We start from the raw sequence: 5,858 nt of genomic DNA, 5'->3' as shown, positions 1-5,858 counted from the left end.
ACACCCGAGGCTGGGTGAGAACGGGGAGGCTGCGACCCGGCCGGGGGTTGCGGGAAGGGGCGCCACCTTGATCTCCTTCTCGGCGTCGTAGTCCCCTTCGCTGGTCTGGGCTAGCAGAGCGTAGGCTCGTTGCAGCGCTTGATATTCTTGCGTCAGCTGGCGGTAGCGAAGCTCCGCCTCTTCATGCACACACCAATGCAACACAGCACTAGTACCAGAATCAGTCAGACCGGCGACAAAGCACCCGCGACGCAAAGACGAGTCCGATTCCAGGCTGAAGAGGAATGTTTGGTGCCAATACGCTGGCAGAAATGGCGGGCTACCTCTTCGGGTTCCGTGTCGGGGGTTCTGTCGGTGTGAAAAGACAAGGACGATCCGTCCGAGTCCACCAACACGTCTTCGTCGTAGCCGTAAAATGTTTCGATGACCTGCGGGCGCGGAAGCAAACATCTCTCTGAACAAACTGAAGCGACACCTCACGATGAATCGACGAGAGGAACGATAGCGAGAAAAAGGCCATTTCATCTTGCGCAACACCAAGCAGCCGCAAACAAACAGACTCACCTTGCAGGACCTCACGCTTTGTTCCTCCTCAGAGATTCTCGACGTCGGTATCGTAGCAGCAAATCTCTCTCCTGTCGACACAAATAATCCGCCTTTGAGATTCTTTGGATGCAAAGGGAACGAACGGCTCCGGCGCAGAAACAAACGCGACTCACAATGACATTTCTGACATGAGCTCCTGTCTCCAGAGCCTGAAAAACACGTCACCGGCGATGATTGGAGGGACGCTTGTCTTTTCCAAAAGTGACAACTACAGGGTGTGTCAGGGTTTTCCAGATTATCTTTATCGTATCATTATGTTGCTTTGACTTTGACTGCAACCTGTAATAAATAATATTATTTATCCCTTATTTATCCCTATCGCTTATCCCTTCCTACACAAAGTCGTAAAACACCCCTTGCTATGTTTTGACTAGAGGTCAAGGGCTTCCTCTATTCAATCCACTCTTACACCCACCCTGTTTCTCTTAATTAAAATGCTCGTGCAGGAGCCGAGAGTCAGACTTCATTCGTACAACGGATGGACTCTCCACCTGCAGGTGTCCAAAAGAACTTACTTGTCTCCCGTGTGGTTCTTGCAAAATAAGTTGGAGCGAGCGCAACTCTAACAGGGTGCATTTTGCCACTAGCTGCCTACGGACAATGATGTCGCGCTCGCGGCTCATGGTTGACGGGCTGAGCAGCCGGGCAAGTCCGTCGTTTTCAGCGCACAGCGAGTGGCAAAGGCGCTGACAAAACGGGAGCTTTGAGCTGCTGAAAACGGCAAAACAAGTCTAAAGCGTGTTCAAACGCGTGCGCACAATGCTCCTGCTTGAAAGGTCGGAATTTAAGGGGCCAATCTTTTGGATGGCGGCCGCCGGCCAAGCTTTGGACGGAAAAGGTTTCCTGGCGACAGCGAGCGAGCGTGGCGCTGCCGTACGTGCACCGAGTCGCCTGCCTGAAGACCTTGGACAAGTCGTCGATGATGTGCCGCTGCTCCACAACTTGAAGGAACTCCATTTCACCGTCCTGCTGGCCGCAACCGCGGTCCAGGTCATTGAGCGAACTAGGCCTTCTCTGTGGAACACAAATGCAGTGGACTCTGTTGGCACGCCGCCGTTGTCCGCGTCGACTTACCAAGCTTGCCATCTCCTCGTTCTCCTGGGTGACAAAGCGCACTTTGTTTTCAAGGCGACACAGCACCAGCGAGAGTTCTTCATTCTTCCTGCTCAGGCGTTTGTTTTTGTACAGGAGTGGCAGAAACTGGCTTTCTGTTTCTCTCAGTCGCTTTAGCTGCAAGCATGAAGTGCGGGATGTGAAAGACGCACAACACGCGGGCCAGAACGTATCCATTCCTTTTGCATCGGTTTGAACGGAATCGCGGCTTTGGCTCCCAATAAAAGACATCTACCAGGCAACCGACTCGACGCGCCGCTCAACTAATAAGCAAGCGCAATGGGTGCCTCGCTGGATGGCGCGCATCAAACGTAGCGCAAACCTTCAAGCGTGCCGTCAATAAATTACCAGTTCATTGCGCTCTTCAGAAAGCAGGGCGTTTCGATCCTCCAGGTTCCTGATGACTGCGCTGAGCTCAGCGATTTTCAGATGAAACCGTCGCGTGTCCCGATCCTCCTGAGACTGAAAACGCCCCGCAACACACACACACAAGCACTCGTTCAAAGTTCAAAACTGTTTTTGTGCTACCTTCCTCCAGCAACGAACTAAGTCATGCGTACTGCAAGTGTGTGATGAGGTGGCTTACGCAATGAAGAGGATTGCTAGTAGCGGCGTTGACCCCACTTCCAGGGTAGTTTAGGCCCGCCCTTTGGGAATCCCTCAGGGCAGCGATCTGCTGCTCGGCAGCCTGAGTCTGCAGCTGAAGGCGGTGGACGTGGCCGGCCCCAGGGCTTCATCCAAAACACTAACCGCTCTGTCTTTCAGCTTGATCTCATCCGTCTGGATGTACAAACGGGGAGCGCTCAGGCAGGCGGGCAAACTCATTTGCCAGAATTGTGACAAAAACAAAGAGAGCAACCGGCCAATTTTTTTTCTTGAATCGACTAGAACACCTTTGCTGTGACAAAAGCGAAGCGAGCAACCGGACATTTTCTTCTTGTGAAATAGAATAGAATAGAATGCCTTAGGTGTCATTGCACTGCAGGTATACAACGAAATTGGGAACATAGCCACGCACCGCGCATCTGATCAGTCCTACCAGTCGGCGGATCTCCCTCTCGCAGTCTCTCTTGGTTCGGCTCAGCTCCTCCCGATGCTGGTGATGAGCCGATCGGAGCTCGGCCGCTCGGGACTGCCAGGCCTGCTGGGCCGCTGCCAGGGCTTCTTCCGCGCTCCTGGTGGAGGCGACACCGCTCGGTCTCCCGACACCGCCGCGTCTCCTCCACCTCCGCCAGCAAAGCGCCCCCCCTCCTCACCTGAGCAGACATTGCGCCACACCGGGCCGTTGAGACCGCAACGGAGCGCCGCGACGCTTACTGGGGACAAGCTACACAATACGGTAGCGGCCGCATCGAAGCCCGACGTGGCGTGCGGATAGTCAGACACGGATAGAGCGGATCACCTTGTCCATGGAGCCGTCCCTCAGGCTGAGGACCAAGGCATTCAGTCGCTGGATCTCTCCATCTTTGATTTTGATCACTCTCATCAGCTCCATTTCATGCTGCCGCAGTAATGTCTCCCTGGTAATGGCTAACTCTTTCTGCTTCTCCTCATGGAGTTTGCTTTTGAGTTCCGTCATGGCGGCGGTGGCACGGTGGTGCTCCGCCCGCAGGTCCTGACTTCTCTCTCTCTCCAGACAGCTGACCTGACATGACTTAGACTTAGACTTAGACAAACTTTATTGTCATCTTGTCTGCACATGGTGCATACAAAACGAAATTCCGTTGCATACGTCTTACAACAAAGTAGTGATATTGCAGTTGAATAGAAGTAACATATCCTATGAAAATATATATATATACATATACTATATATATATATATATATATATTAAAAATAAGTATAAAGTGCAGCAGTGATAATTATGCAATAGTGCAAGTAGGCAAAACAGTATTCAAGAGTGTGCAGAGGAATGCTAAACCATGTATTAAACTTCTATTTAAAGGGTTTATACAAGTTCAGTAAAGTTGGTAGTGCGAGAGGTCCGTAGTGTCATAAAGTACAGTTCTGTGAATGTGTGATGCAGAGTTCAGTTTAGAGCTCAACAGTTCTAGTGTTCAACAGTCTGATGACAGCAGGGAAAAAGCTGTTGCAGAACCTGGTGGACCTGCAGCGGATGCTGCAAACCTCTTCCCAGAGGGCAGCAGGGAGAACAGTCCATGGTGGGGGTCTGATGGGTCATTGATGATGTTACGGGCACGGGACATGCAGCGCTGAGATGAAATGTCCTGAATGGAGGGAAGAGGAGCCCCTATGACCCTCTCTGCTGTCCTCACCACTCTCCTCACGTTCTTCCAATCGGAGGCGGTGCAGCCTCCACACCACACAGAGAGACAGCTTGTCAGAATGCTCTCTATGGTGCTCCTGTAGAACGTCCTCATGATGGGTGGGGGCAGGTGGGCTCTCCTCATCCTCCGCTGTAAGTACAAGCGCTTCTGTGCCCTCTTGACCAGTGCCGTAGTGTTCATAGTCCAGGTGAGGTCTTCTGTGATGTGGACCCCCAGGAATTTGGTGGTGCTGACCACCTCCACAGCTGAGCTGTTGATGATCAGTGGAGCGTGGTGAGGCTGTTTTTTCCTGAAGTCGACGATGATCTCCTTCATCTTCTCCTCATTCAAGATCAGGCTGTTTTCTCTGCACCAGCCCACCAGCTGCTCCACCTCCTCTCTGTAGTCCAGGTCGTTGTTGTCTCTGATGAGCCCCACCACCGTTGTGTCGTCTGCTGACTTCACGATGTGATTGGTGGTGAACCTGAGGACGCAGTCGTGTGTCATCAGGGTGAACAGCAGGGGGCTCAGGACGCAGCCCTGAAGGGAGCCTGTGCTGAGGGTGATGACATCAGAGGTGTTCTGTCCGACCCGGACTGACTGAGGTCTGTTGCTGAGGAAGTCTAGCAGCCAGTTGCGAAGGGGGGTGTTGAAGCCCAGGTGTTCCAATTTTCCTACCAGATGCTGTGGGATGATGGTGTCAAACGCTGAGCTGAAGTCCAGGAACAGCCTCCGCACATGGGTGTTCTTCTCCTCCAGGTGAGCCAGGCTCAGGTGAAGAACGGAGGAGATGGCGTCCTGAGTGGAGCGGTTTTGCCGGTCGGCAAACTGGAACGGGTCAAATAATAGGGGGAGTCTGGAAACGATGTGACCTTTAAGCAGCCTTTCGAAGCACTTCATCATAACCGGAGTCAGTGCAACAGGCCGGTAATCATTAAATGAGGTGATTTGAGGTTTCTTCGGCACCGGAATGATGGAGGCAGTCTTAAAGCACGCCGGCACTGTGGCTTGGCCCAGCGAGGTGTTAAAAATGTCTGTGATGACCCCAGCCAGATGACTTGCACATTCCCTGAACACACGCCCAGGAATGTTGTCGGGGCCAGGGGCCTTACAGGGGTTGACTCTCCTCAGGGTCTTCAACACATCGGCGGAGTCAAGGCAGAGTACCTCCTCTTCCTGATGGGGGACAGTTTTAACTGCTGGAGTGCCGTTTAGTGCCTCGAACCTCCCAAAGAAGTTATTTAGACCATTTAGAAAGTCAGCATCAACTACACCCACCGGGGGGGGGGGAGAGTGAGTTGTAGTCTGTAATCGCCCGTATGCCTTGCCACATACTCCTGATGTTTTTGACGTCGTGGAAACGATCCTGAAATTTTCGACTGCGGTCTCGCTTCGCTATCCTGATGGCACGGTTCAAGTTGGCTCTCGCTGTCCTCAGTGTCTCCTTGTCGCCAGACTTGAAGGCAGAGTTCCGCGCTCGTAGCGTTTGACGTACCTCCTCAGTCATCCAGGGTCGTTGGTTGCCCCGGGTGATGATATTCTTAGTGGTGCTGACGTCCTCGGTGCATTTGTTGATGTAGGCTGACACAGTCATGGCACACGCATGTCTAATCTACATCGGGAAAACTGGGAGGGAGGGAGGGAGGCAGGCAGGGAGGCAGGCAGTGTCTGTCTGTTGAGGTTTTCACCTTGTTCTTCTCCTGCTGAAGTTCTAACTGGACGTCCATCAGTTTGGTTCTCAGCTCGTCATTGGCGGCCTGAAGGGCGTCCGTTCGCTCCGCCTTGGCCCGCCCTGCCGGAGCTCGTTTGGACATCTCTTACTCGAGTCTCGCCCGGTCGTCAGTCAGAGATCACAACATTTGTACCTGGAGA

At 52.9% G+C, this 5,858-nt stretch overlaps 1 long non-coding RNA gene across 1 annotated transcript; it reads right to left on the bottom strand.

Moving 5' to 3' along the window:
- Window positions 1–9: 9 nt before the first annotated feature.
- Window positions 10–2,936, bottom strand: LOC148385743 (uncharacterized). Its single transcript, XR_015863476.1, has 7 exons — window positions 2,759–2,936; window positions 2,306–2,499; window positions 2,068–2,181; window positions 720–1,836; window positions 565–635; window positions 324–428; window positions 10–179 (listed from the first exon to the last, which is right to left on the bottom strand). It is a non-coding gene; the product is annotated as an uncharacterized LOC148385743 (long non-coding RNA).
- Window positions 2,937–5,858: the final 2,922 nt, after the last annotated feature.

Source organism: Syngnathus floridae, chromosome 16 (genome assembly GCF_059516105.1).
Source record: "Syngnathus floridae isolate MCC-2025c chromosome 16, RoL_Sflo_1.0, whole genome shotgun sequence".
In the NCBI taxonomy this organism is placed as follows: Eukaryota; Metazoa; Chordata; class Actinopteri; order Syngnathiformes; family Syngnathidae; genus Syngnathus; species Syngnathus floridae.
The sequence above is the reverse complement of the archived record's forward strand: the minus strand, read 5'-3'. Positions and strand labels throughout refer to the sequence as shown.